This window comes from Coenobita brevimanus, chromosome 92 (assembly GCF_032717465.1).
Source record: "Coenobita brevimanus isolate Jiangsu-jjx chromosome 92, ASM3271746v2, whole genome shotgun sequence".
Classification (NCBI taxonomy): Eukaryota; Metazoa; Arthropoda; class Malacostraca; order Decapoda; family Coenobitidae; genus Coenobita; species Coenobita brevimanus.
In genome coordinates, this window is record NC_137045.1 from 15248186 (window position 1) to 15270085 (window position 21900).

Here is a 21900-nt window from a genome sequence, read left to right on the forward strand (position 1 = left end):
GGGAAGGTTATGACGGCCAATACAGGTCATAGGAGTGTCAGAGGCATGTAATGATTTTAGCACTACAACAACAGGGTCTCTCTATCTCTCATGACAGAAATATTTGAGGTGGGAGCAAAGAACAAAGAATAAACAAGCATTAAGGGGGCGAACTATCAGTACCATGCCTAGTGAAGTGGACTAATCATCATCATCATCTTCGTAGCCAATTATTTTTCAATCATCGTAACCATTTTTTTTTTCTTTTTCAAGCAGTCACTCCTAACCTGTTTATTTATTTCTTTTACACATGGATAAAATGCATAGGGCCCATAAAGCAAAGAGGAAACCCAAGAGAGAGTGAAACTAACTGCAAGCCCAATGAAATGGCTCATACACTCATTCACTTACCATTCAAATCCTAGTATCTTACACACACACACACACACACATACAAAACCATGGGGACATCACACATCCTTGCTCTCTCTAATCATAAACCACGACAACCCAACTCAACAGACATCAACACCATCACAAACACCCAAACGATACACAGACCAAGAAAACGCAACAATGAAGGAGAAATATCAGCAGCATAGCCTAAGAATCAGCATAACGATAGTAATTCTAAAAACGTATCAACCATTGGCTGTGATGCTGGAGACCTTGCAACTTTATACAACATCGTCTGCCATCATCCAATCCTATGTCACCCCATAAGGAGCGTAGGAAGCCAGGGCTAGGCATACTGCACAAAATTATCTGCTCAACACATAATACTGCTGATTTCTGAGATGCTCTGGGTTGAAAGACGATAGAGACCTGACAGGCAAATTGGTTCTTGCTCATGCTTAGGAAAATATGGCAAATGACTGTGTGATGGGAAGAGATATATCAAAATAGTTTAGTCTATGGGCACCCTAGGATCTCTCCCTACCTATCTATCAATCTATCTATAGCCTGATGCCCTAATCCATATAGTTATAAAATTTCAAACACGTGGCACATTTTCCCACGTACCGATAAGAGTATAACATATTCCAATTCAACATTTAACTATTGTCAGTTTATTTCCATCTGACAAAACAAGGCAACTTTTATCACTTCAGTACTAAACCATTGATGTATAAAATTCAGTATGCCTTAGTGATGGGGTACAGATGAGTCTCCTTGGTTACTAGTCAAATTAACTCTCCAGTCTGACTACACTTGGCCATAAAGCTAACGGTTATGAATCTCTGTCAGGTGAAGCAAACTGACTATAGAATAAATCAACAGAAATAAAGACACCAAAAAAACACACCCACATCAATATATAAAACAGTCAGCCACAGGAAAAAAATATAAAAAACATAAACAGTATTAACGATAAATGTTCGTATATATGCAGGGAAAAATCTTGTTAATCTCTCACCTAAATGAAGGGAATCAACTGCTATGTTTAATGAGGGGAATAAACTCAGAATGATTGTTATTCTTGGATATAAATGAAGGGAAACGACTCAAGTTGCTCATCAACCTTTGACATAAATGGTCGTTAACTAAGGATGCTTGTTAGTTTTAAAATCTCAGTGCTATTTAGGACAATACATTTTTCTTTTTAATGCAGAGAAGCAGAAACTGAAGAGTGCAAGAAATAATACACAAAAGAGAGCCAAATGCAAGATATCTTACATCTGAAATTCCTGCACACATTGCATTTACAAGACTGGAGGTCACAGGCAGAGGGAAATAAAGATTGAGAAAACTAAATTCAAGCTGACCTGTTGCCAATTACAATCAACCGAAGAAGGACAAGAGTACATATTTTTTTCAGCATATTTTTTCCTGTGGGTGACTGTGCAGTACATCACAATGACATGGTAATAATAATAATGCAAATATAACAAGAAAATGGGCATAACAATTGGCGTACAAATACAATAGCCAACATCAACAGTTCAGGAGGGATAATATATACAAAACACCCATTTTAATTGTTGGGTAAACAAGCACTATGGCTTTTTTGCAGAGTCCTTTTATTTGCCACAGTTATTTACGATCTTTTGGGCTGATAATACCTGCTGTTGTGGTGGTCCCTGGCTCATTTTAATTACTAAGAATCAGAGTCAATGCTGGAGAACCTAAATACTGGAATTTAATAAAAGAAAAGAGGCAATAGGAGCTCCAAAATTCTTACAACCAAGATTATCCTCTAATATTCTTCAAACGTGTGTGTGCATCTTTCAGGAATTTACTCTGGAAAATGATACGCATATATCCTTAGCAAAGTTTCGTAGCTCATTTAGCCACATCTCATTCAAGAAGGCAGATGATCAGCACACACAGATAAGCTACAACCAACTGACACTGTTTTACTTAGGCAGCAAATACTGTACTGGCAAAAATGCTGAAATTGATGCTATGTTGGTTCAGAGAAGTGGTTTGATTACAGCACTACTACACAGGCATATCCAAACACCTGCCACTGTCCTACTTAGCCAGGAATACAGGACCACAGCAACAGCAGTCCACAATTTACTAAACCAAAATACAGGGCTGCCCATATATATCTGGTGTTGTCGGCTCAGTCTGCGGGTATGGGGGAAGCACGTATTTTGACAACTTAATTATGCTCCGTTTAACTGGGTATTAAATTACCATCATTCCTTTGTAAATGCTAGTTGAAACATGACTAATATGGTGCTAGTCATGAAGAAGTGCTATGGAAAGGATGTTGGGCCACAGTGCTATCTTATTCTGCCAGTGATGTGAGGGAAATGAGTCTGCATAAGGACAAAAATCTTGTCTCTTTGTGTCATGTTTGTGTCATACCTTGTGCCATGCTTTTGTGTGTCATGTCTGTGTGTGTCGTGTTTCTGCATGTCATGTCTCAGTGGCTCTTCACTTTGTATATGGATGGAGCTATAAGAGAGGTAATAGGAAGGAAAGTGAATATATTGGTATCTAGTGAGGGAGGGTAAGATGTGGAAACTTCCTGAGTTGTTGCTTGCTGATGATACTGTATTGTGATGAATGTGAACTGCAAGGCTTGGTGCATGAGTCTGAGGATGTAAGAAACAGAATCCTAAAGAGAATATACGTATGGGTAAAGTTATGGTCTTGAGGGAAATCACAGTATACAGAGTGAGACTGGATGGTGAGGAAATAGATAATGAAGGTGCATCCAAGTACTTTAGAGTGATGAGTGAGGATGGAAGGATGTGCTTGAATGGGTACAGCAGGGTAGAAAGGTTGCTGGATCACTGAAAGCTGTGATAAGACGTTGAGAAATGAAACTTAGATCCTGTTGGAAGGGCACAAGAGTGAGAGCAGTGGAAATGACCTGAGGAATGTGTGGAGTTTTATGGACAGACAGATATACAAATGAGGAAGTGGAAAATTGCTGTGGTGCTATTAGGAGAAATACTTTGAGATAGTTTGGCCATGTAGAGGATGGGGAATGAGAAAATGACTAGAAGGTATGTGTATGATGTGAAGAGGAGGAGAGACCATGGCAGAGACGGAAGATTGGAGTGGAGAGATACAAGGGAGGGAGGTGTGAGTTGGAGAGAGGGCAGTCAAATAGCAGATAACAGAATGACATGGAGTTAATTTGTTTGTGGCCTCCCCTTATGCAACTGAGATGTCTGGCAATACATAAAAGTCAGTGGAGGGTAAAAAGCTCTTCTTACCAAAATGAGTGAACTTTAAGCAATTACTGAAGAAAATGCACGAGGAGATATTAAATTACTTGATAAAAAAAATGCAACCAATGGATGCAAACAAGCAATCACTATCAAGTAAGAAAGGTTATGGGAAACAGAAAATGATGCAGGGTAGTGATGGTAAAGCCGACTGAGCCTCCACCATATCATTCATCAAATAATCAAAATCAATATAATAATCATCATTCATTATTATTAAAATCATCACTGCAATCGTCATCATTATCATCCCAGCCTCTTCTTCCCACCTAAGGACGGGGTAAGGTATGGTTCAAAATGCAACAACAAAACACATGGGATCAGACATGTTATATATGAACCACCCTGTATTTTTTAGCATCTGTGGCACATAACTAGGACTGAACTGTATCTGTTTGTGATGTACAGGCATGTGCAAAAGTATGCCAACAATACTCTGCCAGCACTAACTTGTATTTCATATTTACCACTCTTCCTCAAATGACTAGAGGGTAACATTCCTTCTGTTGCCTGTTTTCCTGATGCCTGGAACAGACACCTTCATATGGCAATGATCAGATATTGAATGTCAGATTAAAATAACAGCCTTCAGTTCCTTTACTATCCCCATACAGGGGAATGGTGGACTAGGAAAGAATAGTAACGTTGATGTGCAGTCCTTACCACATAAAATATTTCAAACAACACCTTCCATTCCTACAGCTGGCAGAGAAATGTCTACATACTTTGCTCATGCTCAGGACAGGATTTATGCAAAACATTTCATAGCCAATGGTTGTGTACGGCTGGCCAGTTGTCTATAACCTTAGTCGCTTTACTCGAATCTGGTGAAGATGTCTTCTTTCAGAGCTGACGGCAGCAGGTAAAGAAACTGGTTGTTTGATACGATTACTAATCAAAGTGGACATCTCGTGACTATCATGCGTGACAAGCCAAGTGGCTTCTGGCTACTCAGGATATATGTTACTACACTTGGTGGTAATATACAACTAGACAGTCACGTGGTGGTGTAAAGAGTTACGGCGCTCCAGCTGGACGTGGCAATATCCGGTATTAAATTAGTCAGTAGCTAGTCCCAGGTCTCTTCACAAAATGGGGAAACAAAAAATTGGTGAATGACTGGGTGGCTGTGAATGTGAGGTCCAGCATCTGATAGATGTGAACAAAGTGTGCAACGTCTGGCTTGCAATATCCACTTAAGAACGTATGCCCAATCCTTGAGGCATTGCCTAGGCCGTAAAAAATAAACAAAAAAACTGGCCATCAAACACAACCCCCTCATAGAGCATTCCGCCCCCTTACTGTACGGCCACAACGTGGTTATTGCAAGCAAGGCCTGAGTGCATGTTTACCTATATAATCATCCACCTGTGTGCCACTTATCCTTCCAACATATGCAATGATGGACTCCTTCTCACTGTCCGACAGCCCCCATTACCCACGTCAAAACGGATATATATCATGGCACACAATGGTGGGTTGTGTGTGCTGTAAAAGTATTGACCCAACCCCCCAGGCATCCCCAATCCCCCAAAACCCCACTAGTAGCAAAGGAACTTGGGGCCATGCTACACAACAGTATTATGGCAACTAATTCGGCACAAAATTTTTAAAGCTTATTTTTACGAAGCAGACTTTTCGTTCATTTACTGCCGGTGTAAAACTTTAATCTCCTCAGTCTGACTTGGCGCTAATTTTTTTAAAAAGCACACCGGTACTTAGCGTTCCAACTTCCACACAGGGGAATCGATGGGCCGAGGTTCGTAAACAATGAGTAACGCCAGAACTGCAGGGTCGATTGGTGTCGGTGATTTAAACGGACAACATAGCGACAATATACACAAGTCTCAAACAACTGGCCATAAAAAAATCTGTCCACTGTGCATCAATTACAATACAAACATCAACATAATAATCAAGTAATAATCATATGCATAATTCACTTGGGTGTCTTCTAGGTGGCTCAGGAGGTTTGCTAAGAAATCATGTTAGGAAATCACCCCAGCCACAAAGGAGACAAGCCACTTTGACTGAACTAACACCAGACACTGTTCAACTGAGAGAAACACTTCTAGTAGTCAAAGGCATCAAAAACAACATGAGGAACCTTTCCATCACAAAATTCTTGGAGTATACCGGGTATCTACCTAGCTAACACTTACTGCAATATATCTTCTATCTATGTGTATCTGTGTAATGTTTACCTATCTGTGTACTTTATCTATCAGCTTGAAATATTGCTGAGCTGAGGCAACACCTTAGCAAGGAGACATGCTAATCATGAAGTGCATGGGAGGGGTTTCAAAACTATCTGCTACTGGTAAACCTGGGGAATTTACTTACTGTACTCTTGTTACTCTACCCAGGCATAAAATAAGCATATTAGCAATTGTTTATCAAGCAGAATGCTAGTCATGAAGCAGTGCAGTAGGATGGATGTAGACATGTAGTACTGTGTTACTCTACCACAGAGATATATGAAAAAAGCAGGTGAATGGACAAATCCCAGGCCACGTTACGGTGCAAGAAATATGATAATTGAGCATAGACGAATATAAATAAGTTAAAAATCCATCCAATCAGCCATCATCCAATCCCACGTCGCCCCACAGAGGAGCGTAGGAACCCGGGGCTAGGAAAGTTGGTCCTGACATTTAAGATGAAAATAAGTTAAAAATAAAGCTCATTATTATCCTTAGACCCCTAATGCATCACTCTCGGTTGAATAAAACCATCTGGTGTTAGTTGGAATAAAGACAGTTGCTCTCCCACTTACGAACAAGAGCTAAGAAGAATTGCTGTTGAGATTAAACACTTATCGGCTTGAGATTTCATTCGGCTGTGTGGTTGCCAGCCTGATAGTGCCCAGGGATTGACTCCTGGCACTGCATCATCCTAGCTTATCATCAATCATCGTCGTCATTGATTGGCCAGTAAAATCAGCACCTAGACTAAGTTAACTGGCCTTCTATATCCTAGTGGTGGAATGATCTAGTTATGGAGCCTAGCACTAACTATTCTATCATCAATCATCGTCGTCGTCATCAATAGGCAAGTAAAATCAGTACCTAGACTAAGTTAACTGGTCTTGTATACCCTAGTGGTGTAATGATCTAGTTATGCAGCCCAGCACTGCCACTGATCATAATTAAAATCATCATTTGGCATTATCATCATCATTCCTGACTCCTCTTCCCACCCAACGATGGGGTCAGGAGTTCTCTATTAAAATATCGTAAGTAGGGGAGCAACTGTTATACTCTGTCCATCTCAACTTGGCTTTAAAGTGATCTGGAAAGGATGCAGAGCCACAGTATTGCTAGCCTTGTCTTACTCTGCTTCTGGCCGATGAAATTAGGCTGCCAAGGACAAAACTCTCCGCCAAGTCAAGGTGGACCAACCAAAAATTTTCGAACTCACATTTCAGACAGGTGGTTGTAGCTGTAGTTGTAGTAGAAGGAACTGAGATGTAGAAAGGTTTTCAGGATCAACGGAACTGGGAACCTCTGTATCTATCAGAGGTATTTCCCGAGTTTTGAGGCCACTGAGTATTTTTCAACATTCACCACACAATCTTGTATCGCCCTATGAGCAGCGAAGGAGCCCAGGGCTGGGCAAGTTGGTCCCGACACTCAGGATGAGAGTGACCAGCCACACTCACCCTCGAGTGGCATTATGTTAACGATAAACCCCAACCACCCTTGGGTATAGACGTTGCATGATGAGAAAAATTGAGCCAGCACCGCCGGCTCCAGCAGGCAGCACCACCAGGATCAACTCCAGCACAGCAGCACCACAAGGATCAACTCCAGCACAGCAGCACCACCAGGATCAATGCCAGCACGGCAGCACCACCAGGATCAATGCCAGCACGGCAGCACCACCAGGATCAACGCCAGCACGGCAGCACCACCAGGATCAACGCTAGCACGGCAGCACCACCAAGATCAACGCCAGCATGGCAGCACCAACTCAGCAATCGCAGGAACAGCAGCCTGAGTAACACAGATGGACCCTGAAAATAAGGCAAGGTTTTAGGAGATAATCTCAAGTGTGTTCAAACTTAATCCTTTTGTCTGTGGAGGAGTTCAATATGGATCTTAATTAACCCCTAGTGTATTGGTGCTGGATGGGGGTGGAGGGCTGCCTGACTACATTTACACTTCTCAATGCCACACCTATCCCGCAAGAGGAGAATGATGGACTACAGAAGGGTAACTCAGCCTGCAGTCCACTGGGATAATGTTCTGCTGTGCCTGGGGTTGAACTACTACTATAGTCCTTTCACCGCAAGAAGTCCGTTCAGGGTGGGGCCCACCTGGTGAATCACCTCTAGCAATGCTGCCAAATCAACCGTAGTACATGCCTCTCTCTCTCTCTTATTTCCCATCTGTGTGCTATTTGAAATTGTTTTTTATATTCTGTATACAGTAAAGGAAGCTATATAATACACTGAGTATCACTTTTTAGAATTATAACAACGATTTGAATGAATTCTATGACACGTGGCAGCGCTTTTTTCCCATGTTGCCACGCCGAGGTCGGCGAGGGACCCAGGGTCACTCCCTGTCTAGCACAAGAAGACATAGCAGCTGAACATTTCGTAGAGTCATTCGTCGTCAATATAACAGAAAGTTCTGATGACGAAGAAGATTATGATTAAAGATCAAAGAGAGGATTAAGCCTACAGGGGAAACCTCTTAAAAATAAAACGCGCCTAGACTTTTAGCTCATAGGTGGTGTGGAAAAAAAGTTGAAAATAAATAATAAATATATACAATATATATATATAGAGACAGAGAGAGAGAGAGAGAGAGAGAGAGAGAGAGAGAGAGGGAGAGAGAAACAGGTGGGATGGGGGTAGGTAGGGAGACAGAGTGATAATCCGATAATTGGTGGTCAAATTGGCAACATCGCACACGGGGGAATTCCAACTTCTGCCACACCCTGAACAGACTTCTTGCTGCGAAAGGAGTATAGTACACAAGACCTAAGATGAACAAATCCATTTTACATCATCTGTCTAGCTCAATTCCTTGGTTATAGTCCCTCAAGTACTTCCTTATGCCCAGCAGAACAAGAAATTCCGAGGGCTCTGCATTATTTACCAAACTCTTCATGACTGGCTTTATTCCTGTGTTAATCTTCTGTTACAACCTAGCACTTAATAAGGACAGATGGCAGTTTAAACAGATAGATAGTGGGAAACTGGGTAGTAGATAGATTCCTTCACAATGATGGCTGTCTCCTAATATAAATGAAAGAGTCTCGTGGTAGCAAGTATATTATGACAAGAGCAGAAGGCCCCATACTACAGGTCCCTTTGGCAAAATTCAAAAAAGTCACAATAGGACGCTTACCCAAGAGTGGAGGCAGATGGTTGGTATTAATTTGGCAGCTGGTTGTGGTTTTCTTCTCCCCTTTCTCCGTCTCTGTTGGCAGTTTCCACAGCTGGGTCAATTAACACACTTGAAAAAATAGTACACATTAGTCCTTTCCTTCCAAACCTTGATTAACAAAAGTATCTGGTTAGCAGCAAGAACAATATAACCTGGGAACAGTAAGGTTTAATTACATGGCAGTAAGAATTTTCGAAGTCTGTAGTAATAATAATAATAATAATAGTAATAACAACAATAATAATATTAATCGTTTCATTTTTAAAGGCTCCAACATTCTTGCATGAGTCGGCCTTGGTCACCTAATGGCGGCTCTCCATGCTGCACGATCTATTGCAGCCTCCCTGTTCAGTCCCTTAACCCTGAGGTCACACTTAATGACCTCGTCCCATGTCTTTCTCGGTCTACCTCTCATAACCCCACCCCCAATATTAACATTTCTCACCATCCTCACCCAATTATCATCCCCCATTCTCTCCACATGCCCAAACCATCTCAATTTACCTCTGCTCATCACAACACCAATACATTCCAGTCCCATCCTACCTCTCAACTCTTCCATCGTAAACCCAGCCCCCTCAGACCTTGCACACAGGGACGCACTACACATCCACCTAATCATTGTCATTTCTGTACGTCTAAGCCTGCGAATATCCTCCTCCTTTACTGCTCAGGTCTCACTACCATAGAGCATGACACTCCTAACACATGCTGCATACAAAGACCTCTTAGCACGTAGGGAGAGTCCTCTCAATGTCATGAGAGGCAAGAGCTCCCTGAACTTCTTCCAACCACTTCTCACCCTAGCCACAGAACTAGCTCTAGCCCCACCTCCAGCACACAACATGTTTCCCAAATAACAAAACTCTTCCACACAATCAAGAGATTCACCAGCAAGATCAATCCTTTCACGCCTGATGATCTCCATCTGCTCTCCCCGACACGCCGTACACATAAAATCAGCAGTATCTCACAGTATACCTCTAACAGCACTACATCTCTTGCACCCCCATTTATCACAAACACCGCACAAGATGGAATTACTTCCCACGCCCTCGTGTCAAACTGCACATGGCCACTCTCCCTCGTCTTTGACAGTACCGCCACCAACCCTAGATATCATCACTTTTGTTTTATCTGCAGTTACCCTTAAGCCCTTGCGCCCCATACCATCCCTCCACTTCCTAAATCTTTCCTCCGCTTCCCTTTCATTCTCTGCAATCAACACCAAATCATCGGCATGCAACATCTCCTACAGGAATCTGCTTTTGAAGTCATGTGAGAGGGCTTCAAGTACCATGATAAACAACATAGGACTCAAAACTGACCCCTGATGCACACCAACATTCACGGAAAACTCATCACTCAAATCTCCATTCACTCTTACCTGGTTGCTACCTGGGTGCGTGCACCCACATACACAGCCATAACCACCCTAACCAGCCACTCCTCCTAGTCAAGCCTTCTCATTGCCCACTTCACCACCTCTCTAGGGACTCTGTCAAAGGCCTTTTCCAAATCAACAAAAACAAAATACAGATCCCTTTTCTTACCAATATATTTTTCCTGAAGCTGTTAACAATGAATATGGCATCAGTGGTCCCCCTACCTGGCATAAACCCAAAATGCATCTCATCAACATTCACTCTCTCTCTAATCATACCTTCTAAGACTCTCTCCATTACCTTCATTATCTGATCTAAAAGCTTTATACCTCTATAATTTCCTATTTCCAGGTCATCACCCTTCCCTTTATACACATTTACAATTACACTCTTCAGCCAATCATCTGGGACAACACCATCCATCCATCATCCAATCCTACATTGCCCCATGAGGAGCGTAGGAGCCTGGGGCTAGGCAGTTGGTCTCAACATTTAAGATGAGAGTGACCAGCCTCACTTATCCCTGAGTGGCATTCACTCATAAATAATCATATTTGTCAGGTCAGTGACTAACCGCACCCCTATATCTCCTGAGGCCTTCAACATTTTGGAAGCAACCCAGACACACCTGCTGCCTTACCCATCTTCATCCTGCCTATTGCCTCACTCACAGTAGCAGCATCAATCAAAGGCCAAGGGCCAAACACTGGATCTGCTGGCTCCAAACCTTCCCTGTCCCAGTCAAACTCCTCATTCAACAACCGGTTATAATGCTCTCTCCATGCATCTTTAATATCCCCACTGTTCACCACTACCCTTCCTTCATCATTCTTCACACACTGCTCACCTATAATATCCCGATTATCCCTCTTCATCTGATCACTTCATCACCTTAAATATCATATTTTTCCTTTCCACACTATTTAGGTTATCAAACAAAAGTCTCGGTGACTTAGACTTTGCCCTGTATACCTCTCTTCTAGCCCTACGCTTGGCAGCCAAGTATTCCTCCTTGCTATAATGATAATCATCATCATCATCCGGGCAAGGTGAGAAGTAGCAATGTGCAGACAGCCCAAATTTGCCCAATCCAATGGGCCACGCTTCCATTCGCTCACCATTCAAGCCCCCAGAATCCTGGCTCTGTATGATATGCCAAAAACATTGACCACATTCTGTAGCTTCACATAAACATATCCAAGAGTCAATAATAATAATAGTAATAATAATACTAATAATAAAAAAGAAGTACCCCAGTCTGCAGTCCACATACAGTATATGCTGGCTACAGTTTACATATTGAAGGGACAAAAAAAATGTCACCATATGCTGAATTAATCTGCCTTCCAATACAAAGAATTACAGAAATCTGCCTATATCACACCCCAGGGGTTGTTGCTGTTGATCAACCCTTGTCTGTCTAGATGAGCAGACCCATCAACTGCAGGGAAGCAACTGCCCTTCCCATGCACTGAGTCTGTATTCCCTTGCGGCTGACAGCGAGGAATAGTGTAAAAGTTTAATTCCTGGATAGATGTCACATTTGGGTAATTCCACGAAGATGTCAACCTTTTGTGTCAAAATCAGAATTGCTTAAAAGTATATAAATTATACATCATTTTAAAGCTTAATCACTGAATTTTATGAATCTGAAGAGAAAGAGAGCCTAAAACTGTCAACTTGGGGAGTTGCATAAAAAACTGTCATATTATGTCACCAAAGAAAAACCACTGCTGAATATAGCAACTTTCATAATATCATTGACCAGAGTATGTTATTGTTTGGAATGCTGACATTGTGTTTTACTGAAAATGTGTCTATTTGAGTTGTGATTGACACTACAGTTGTCTACATATACTGTATGTTGTGGTCAGAATGTAGCATGACCTTTAAATGGAAGTATTTCAGGAGTAACGTGTCTCATGTTTTTTCCCCATTTTTCCCATACACAACTAACAAACTGGAGAATACCAACATAACTTTATATTATAAACAGGCATCCCAAGGCCTTAATAATGTAATGCAGGGATACTTTGAAATAAACCCTGGTAAGCCATATGGTCTGTCACACACGTTACATGCCCACTGTGAGGAACGTTACCAGAAAATGATGTAAAGTTTCTCACGCACACCTTTGAACAAAAAATCAAAGTACCTGCACTGAAGTCCAATGATAAAACCCCAGTGTTTGTAATTTAGTGTGTTATCTTTAAGTTTTTATTCTTTCCAAACAGTAAATTGATTTTGCCTGGTACCTGGTGAGTGTGCTTTACCAAATGTCTCCAATGACTCCAGCTGATTATTTGAATTCTGCTTGTATTCATTTTACACATGTATCATTGTGGGCTGATGGGGCAGCAGCCCACTTCAAGAACAGGTATTCTATGGTAGCTCTAACCTCTTACAAAGCCATCTACAACTGCACTGCTAAATGGGACTTTCAAGAAAGTTATCATGGCAAGGGCCCTCATGATAGGATTGGAGCTTTACTAAAACGGAATGTCTACAAGCGAGTTTTGCAAGGTCGCTGTACAGTAAGGTCTGCTGTAAAATTTTATGAGGAGGCTGAACAAATAACAGATAAAACTGAACTAATGTATGTGTCTACTGAACATATAAACACTGAGAAGTCAAGATATGTACAGATCTGGAAAAACTGTAAGGCAGCAAAATCCATTCAGCAGTGCAGATCAGTAAAACCTCTTGGCCACTGTAAAGTAGCATTGTATCATTTGACTGCAGACCAATCACCTTTTAAGCAGTGCTAACTTCAGGAGACTGGCTATGACCCACAATCTGACTCCAGTACTAGCAGTGATAGGGAAGGTACACCATCTCTTGCAGAAATGTCAGAGTCATTCATGTCCCAGCCTGAGCCACAGAGTACTACTGATATTGAGGCAACACAAAAACCATCCCCAGGTAACTATGTACTAGATCATTACACTACCAAGAAGCTGTTGAAGCATTATGTTGCAGTGGTAGAATCAGTTCCAGAGCCAGGCATGTTTGAAGTTAATTATTTAAGAAAGAGAGGCACTGACAAAATGGGTGATAGTCAGTTTCATTTTCCTGACAACCTGGACAGAGACGAGATCTCAGAAGATATGGTTGTGCAGGTATTGCCAACTCCTCATGTGTCAAGAATGACACGCACATTCAAAGGGGTGAACTTTCCTTCCTCAATTAATTAGTCTAAAAGGATGAATTTTCCATCTTCGATGAGCAAGTGGTTGATCTTTGTCTTGTTTACATCGCTGTTGTGATATACAGGTAAGCTTATCATGTAACTTTCACATTTCTGTTCATAATATTCAAAATTACATTGTTCTTTTCTGCTGCATCACCCCCAACCCTGGTTTACAAGAATCATGTTTTGGTTAATTTATCGTGTTTCACATTAATACATGACTTACATTGTTTTGTGATACAATTACTGTAACCTTCATAAAAGATGATTTTGTAATTATACGAGAAATATAAATCGCACAAGTAACGTTTCTCACTTTTCCTGTTACGTGTCTCACGGTCACATTTTCCTTAACAGTAGCAAAATTCTTAGGGGAAACAGAATTTGCTGGCTATGATTATGATCCTCATACACTGACATATGACTGATATAAAGCACTTCTTGACCTAACCAGTAAAATCACAGAGTTATTGAAAATACTCATGCAAAGTAAAGGGTGGGGTAGCATCGCGGTAACGTTTCTAACGCCACTTTTAAAAATTTATATAAAATCAGAATAAAAACATATGAATAATCTGACCATGGCATAATGTATTGTGAGGTGTTGGTAGTATACCTTGCAATCAGCATTTATTTATATTGCCTACATAATACAAGTGAGAGTAGATCAGTAACTTATCTCTGAATATAACGTTTCTCACGATGGAATGACCCATTTACATCTCTCCACTCAGTTAACAGGGGCACCATAGTTGGCTCCACTTCACCTCATAAAATGGTTCACCTCACAAAAATGGTTACCACTCACAGGTGTAAGTGTGTTCCTGGGTTACAGAAGTGAAATCAAAAGTACATTCAAGTCCCTTCCTACTCTCAACTCTTCCATTGTAAACCTAGCCCTCCCAGGCATAGCATTCAAGAACACAAAATACATCCATCTAATCACTGTCCTCGGTATGTCTGAGCCAATGAATATCCTCTTCCTTTACTGCCCATGTCTCACTACCATCCAGCATGACACTCCTAACACATGTCCAAGATGAATATAATTTCCTGACCAACACATATACAACATAAGGTCCAATACTTAGACTTCCTTTACTTAGCCTAAGGTGCCTTCATGTGGTGGCACTGATGTGTGTGAGTGGTAGACCTGCCCAGGTATTTAAACATCCCTCAACACCTTCCCTATCTCTGCATGGAGGATGATGGAAAAAAAAATATATGTTCATCCTTGGTTTGTATAAATCCACTAACTGTGTATCGTTTCGTTTTTAAAGGCTCCAACATGCTTGCATGTGTCGGCCTTGGTCACCTAATGGCGGCTCTCCACGCTGCACGATCCATTGCAGCCTCCCTGTTCAGTCCCTTAACCCTAAGGTCACACTTAATGACCTCGACCCATGTCTTTCTCGGTCTACCCCTCATAACCCCACCCCCAATATTAACACTTCTCACCTTCCTCACCCAATCACCATCCCCCATCCTCTCCACATGTCCAAACCACCTCAATCTACCTCTCCTCATCACAACACCAATACACTCCAGTCCCATCCTACCTCTCAACTCTTCCATTGTAAACCCAGCCCCTCCAGGCCTTGGACACAGGGACGCACTGCACATCCACCTAATCATTGTCATTTCTGTACGTCTGAGCCGGCGAATGTCTTCCTCCTTCACTGCCCAGGTCTCACTGCCATACAGCATTACACTCCTAACACATGCTGCATACAAAGACCCCTTAGCACGTAGGGAGAGCCCTCTCAATGTCAGGAGAGGCAAGAGCTCCCTGAACTTCTTCCAACCACTTCTCACCCTAGCCACAGAGCTAGCTCCAGCCCCACCTCCAGCACACAACATGTCTCCCAAATAACAAAACTCTTCCACACACTCAAGAGATTCACCAGCAAGTTCAATCCTTTCACGTCTGACGATCTCCACCTGCTCACCCCGGCACACCGTACACATAAAATCAGCATTATCTCGCAGTCTACCTCTGATACCATTACATCTCTTATGCACCCATTTATCACACACACCGCAAAAGATGGAATTACTTCCCACGCCCTTGTGGCAAACTGCACATGGCCACTCTCCCTTGTCCTTGACAGTACCGCCACCAACCCTAGATATCATCACTTTTGTTTTATCTGCATTTATCCTTAAACCCTTTTGCCCCATACCATCTCTCCACTTCCTAAACCTTTCCTCCGCCTCCCTTTCATTCTCTGCAATCAACACCAAATCATCAGCATACAACAACTCCCACGGGAGTCCGTTTCTGAAGTCACGTGAAAGGGCTTCAAGTACCATGATAAACAACATGGGACTCAAGACTGACCCCTGATGCACACCAACATTCACGGAAAACTCATCACTCAAATCTCCATTCACTCTCACCTGGGTGTGAGCACCCACATACATGGCCATAACCACCCTAACCAGCCACTCCTCCAAGCCAAGCTTTCTCATTGCCCACTTCACCACCTCTCTAGGGACTCTGTCAAAGGCCTTTTCCAAATCAACAAAAACAAAATAAAGATCCCTTCTCCTACCAATATATTTTTCCTGAAGCTGTCGAACATTACATCTCTTATGCACCCATTTATCACACACACCGCAAAAGATGGAATTACTTCCCACGCCCTTGTGGCATCCTGCCTATTGCCTCACATCAGTGGTCCCCCTACCTGGCATAAACCCAAACTGCATCTCATCAATATTCACTCTTTCTCTAATCATACCTTCTAAAACTCTCTCCATTACCTTCATTATCTGATGTAAAAGCTTTATACCTCTATAATTTCCTCTTTCCAGGGCATCACCCTTCCCTTTATACACATTTACAATTACACTCTTCAGCCAATCATCTGGGACAACACACTCATAAATAATCCTATTTATCAGGTCAGTGACTAAACTCACCCCTATATCGCCTGAGGCCTTCAACATTTCGGCAGTCAACCCAGACACACCTGCTGCCTTCCCCACCCTCATCCTGCCTATTGCCTCACTCACAGTAGCAGTATCAATCAAAGGCCAAGGGCCAGACACTGGATCTGCTGGCTCCAAACCTTCCCTGTCCCAGTCAAACTCCTCGTTCAACAACCGGTTATAATGCTCTCTCCATGCATCTTTAATATCCTCACTCTTCACCACTACCCTTCCTTCATCATTCTTCACACACTGCTCACCTATGATATCCCGATTATCCCTCTTCACCTGACCTGCCACCCTAAATATATTTTTCCTTTCCCCATGATTTAGGTTATCAAGTAATTGTCTTTGTGACTCAGACTTTGCCCTGTATACCTCTCTCCTAGCCCTACGCTTGGCAGCCAAATATTCCTCTTTGCTACCACCCTTCTTCCATTCCCGGAAAAAGCCTTCTTTTCTCCTTAATTGCAGCTTCTACACTCTCATCCCACCACCAAGTTACTTTATGTCTTGGTGGTCCTCTTGTCCAGCCGCATGTTACATCAGTAACTCTCAAGAAATTGTTCTTGAGGGCTCTGTACTGTTCATTAACGCCTCTGTCTACAGCTCCCTGTTCAGCCACCACTCTCCTCAACTCGCTATAGAAGGCATCCCTTACTACTTGGTTTTTCAGCTTCCATATTTTCCTCCTAGGTACATAAGTCCTCTTTTTCATCACTTGTTCTTTAAGCACCATATCACAAATCAATAGTTTGTGCTGCTGCACACACTCCTCACTTCCTATAACTTTAACATCCCTCACTAACCTCCTATCGGCCCTCCTAACCAGAAAATAATCTATCTGACTGCTATTTCCCCCAGACTCATACGTAATTAACCTACTGTCTCTTTTCCTAAAATATGTGTTGCATACAATCATGTCCGTTGCCTCCCCAAACTCGAGTATCCTTTCCCCTTCTGCATTCCTTAGACCATATGCACATCCCCCATGCACTCCTTCATAACCTTGTGCTGTTTCACCTACATGACCATTTAAGTTAAAAAATAAAAAAGAACTGACGCTAAAGAGGGATGCCTTCAACTGGTGACACTAATATACAACCTCCCTCAACCCACAATTTCAAATAAGAAGGATGGTGGAGAGGATGGAGAGTGAGAGGCTAATGAAGATAATGTATGTGAGTGAGGTGGAGGGGAGGAGAGGGAGGGGGAGGCCAAGGATGAGATGGAGGAATGGAGTGGAGAGGTATATGAGAGAGAGGGGTGTGAGCTGGGACCAGGGGAGTGAAATGGCGGGGGACAGGGCAACATGGAGGCGATTTGCTTGTGGACAACCCTTATGGGATTAAGGCGTCTGGTAATAGATAGACAGAGTGGACTGCAGGAGAAGAGCAACATCAGCCTGCAGTCCACTATACTTCATAATCTACCTTTTGATTCACTTTCATTGCTTCACCCACAGATAAACAAACCGAGATACATGAAAGCAACAAAACCACACGTGCCCTATGGTAACATGCCACACATACCTTCACTGTAAGCACACGCACGTGCACATGCACACACACACACACACACACACACACACACACACACACACAGGGAGTCATCCATGGCAGATGTCCGACATCGGCGCTCCGTACCGAAACAACACGGCCAGTGGCATTACCTAAATTAGTATCTTTGTATGAGTCAAGCTCTGTACCAGGTTAGAGTAAATGATTTTTCATTATTAAAAGGAAAAAAATAATAAGTTTAAACAAGACTTGTTCAAACAAAAGAATGAAGAACCAAGAGTTAAAAATGCGCCGAGTCAGCTGGGTTTGTTTAGACTACAGCAACACTGGGAAAGTGTACATATTCTGTAAGTACATACTCTGTTATTTTAGTATTGCAAAATGGATACATACTTTAGTAAAACAAATTTGGAAAAGAAAAGGGATAAAAGTAAAAAGCAAAATGATGATTTCTACCAAGAACTGGTTGAAGTGGAGACTCACAATAGACTGGTTGAAAGTGTACACAAACTAGAAATGGCTTTCAAAAATGAAATTGATGAAATAAAGAAGCAAATGCACTTGCAAAAGGAAGAGATAGAAAAACTAGGAAGGGAGGCCAATAAGAAAGACACAACCATCAGTGAACTAACAGTGGAATTGAGTACGCTCAGGAAGAAAGTGAGTGAAATGGCAAGTACAGTAGTCAATCACGAGAGTGTTATGGAAGAGTTCAAAAATGACACAGAGACAATTAGGCAATCAAGCAGTCTTATGGACCAGAGCAGTGATATTGAGGAGAAGATAACACAGGTGAATGAAGCTGTGCAAAGCTACAAAAATGATGTAGAAACCAAGTATGCTGAAATGGTGAAAGTAAAGAAAGACTTAGAAACAAGGGTGGAGGAAAAAAGCATTAAAAAGGAAGTGAAAAGAATAATCCAAAACAATCCAAAGTTAGTCAGAGATTCAGTAGAGATAAACAAATCTATAGTAATCACTGGTATAGAAGAGGAAGAAATAAAAAACAAGATCACAAGAGACAAAAAAGGAGATGGCAAATGTAATGAGCTTACTGAAAGAAGTATCAGAGGAAATCTGTAGTAAAGACATAGAGGAACACAAAAGGTTAGAGAAATACGAGAAAAGCAAGACAAGACCTCTAAAGGTGACTTTCCAGAGTGCAAACACTGTGGAAGAGATACTAAAAAATGCAAAGAATCTTATGGAAAAAGAGGAGTTCAAAAATGTATGGATAAAAAGATGCCTAACACAAGAGGAACTGGAATTACTGAAAGAGAAAAGGGAGGAAGCAAAAACAAAAAATGAGGGAAGATCAGAAGAGGAGAAGAAGAAATTTTTTACAAAGTAATAGGATTGCAGGTACGAAAGTGGTACACAAACAGGATGGAAGAAAAAGGAGGAAGGTAGTAGAACCATGTCATGACAAGTATATAAACAAGATGATAAAGTTGATGCACTCAAATGTGGATGGAATGGTATCTAAATTACTAGAGATGAATGATTATGTCAGAGAAAATGAACCACAAATAATATGCCTAACTGAAACAAAATTAACACCAAGGATATCCAATGACATACTAAACTTAGAGGAATACAATATATGGAGAAGAGACAGAAATTTAAAAAAAGGAGGAGGAATTATAATATTAACTAAGAAAAATCTAAAAGTCAAGGAAATAAAACTAGATCTACCATCACAAGTAGAACTGATTGCAGTAGAGATCAACACAAAAGAAGGTAAAGTAATTGTAGCCAATTTGTACATGCCACCCAGATCAAACACATGGGAAAGAGACGAATATGAGGACCTGGCAGAGAGTACAATTCAGAGTATAAGATCATTACTACATAAAATGGAAGAGAAATCGGAAAGAATTATACTAACTGGGGATTTCAATACAAATATAAATTGGAATACTCTAAATATAATTAGCCAAGAAAGCTGTTGGGACCAAAAGCTCCTGGATCTCGTACATGAGTTTTTCCTAACGCAACATGTGAGGGAAACCACCAGAAAAAGAGGACTTGATGTACTTTCAGTGCTAGATCTAATATTTACTAGGCAAGAAAATGATATTGACAGTTTAATATATCACCCTCCACCCGGCAAAAGTGATCATGCAGTACTAAATTATAACTTCAGGATAGCATATGACATAGTAAACAGCAATGACAGTTACAAAAAGAGCCTAAACTATAAAAAGGGAAATTATCAAGACCTAAAGAAGTATTTCTTAGAAGTTGATTGGGAAAATGAGCTTAGAGGACAAGATTTAAATGCTGTATATAAAAAATTCTGTGAATTTTATGAAATAGGAGTCCAGAAGTACATCCCACAGCACAAAGAAGCAGATAAGAAAATACAGAAATGGTTCAATACAGAATGTAAAAAATCAAAAGAAAGAAGAGATTTGTTGTGGAATAGATACAGAAGACACAATAGTGAAAGGGCATATAATAATTACAAACAGGCAAGAAACAACTATACAAGAATAAGGAGGCAAGCCCAAAAACAGTTTGAGGAGGATATAATAAATAAAAGTAGTGATCAACCAAAGCTGTTTTACAGCTATATCAGAAGCAAAACCAAAGTAAAAGATATAATACAATCCATTATGGACGAGGGAATCATTTATACACAAGAGAAAGATATCTGTGAAGCACTAAATAAGAATTTCCAATTAGTTTTTACAGAAGAAAAAAATTTTGAGAGGGACTATGTGGAACACGTATGTCCCCACATACGACCAGATATACAAATAGCAGAAAAAGTAATACAGGGGGAGTTAAGTAGATTAGACAGAGGAAAAGCAAGTGGTCCTGATGAAATATCATGTTGGGTATTACGAGAATGTGCAAAGGAGTTAAGTAAACCATTATTTTTAATTTTCAAGAAATCCTTGAGTCAAGGTAAACTACCTGATATTTGGAAAAAAGCAAATATTGTCCCCTTATTCAAGAAAGGAAATAGACAAAATCCACTCAACTACCGACCAGTGTCACAGACCAGTGTTGTAAGCAAGGTATTAGAAAAGCTTATAAGAAAAGCTTGGGTAAATCATCTAGAAGAACACAGGATGATAACAGAAAGACAGTTTGGTTTCAGAAAAGGAAAATCATGTGTTACTAATCTGTTGAGCTACTATGACAGAGTAACAAACACAATAAAGGAAAGGGAAGGATAGGTGGACAGTATCTATTTAGATTTCAAGAAAGCTTCTGACACAGTACCACACCAAAGACTTTTATGGAAACTGTACCATCAAGGAGGAATTCGAGGCAAACTGTTTTGTTGGATGCAAGACTTTCTCATAAAAAGAGAAATGAGGACAGTACTAAGAGGAAACTACTCATCATGGAAAGAAATGACTAGTGGAGTACCACAGGGTTCAGTGCTGGCACCAATCATGTTTTTAGTATATATAAATGATATAAACAGTAACACTGGAAATGAGAGCTATCTGAATATGTTTGCAGATGATGCAAAAATACAAAGGAGAATTACTAACACAGACTCTTGTAAAGAGATACAAGAAGAATTAAATAAACTTCATGAATGGAGTAGTACATGGCAAATGGAATTCAATGTGGACAAGTGTCATGTAATCAAGTTTGGTAAAAGTGGAAAAAGACCTGATTGGGATTATAAGTTAGGAAATAAAACCCTATACACATCAGAAAGAGAGAAAGACCTAGGTGTGATTATCAATAACAGTATCCCCGGCTGACCACATCAGCAAGAAGGTACGGAACATGTATACACTGCTTGCAAATATGAGAATAGCATTCACATACATAAAT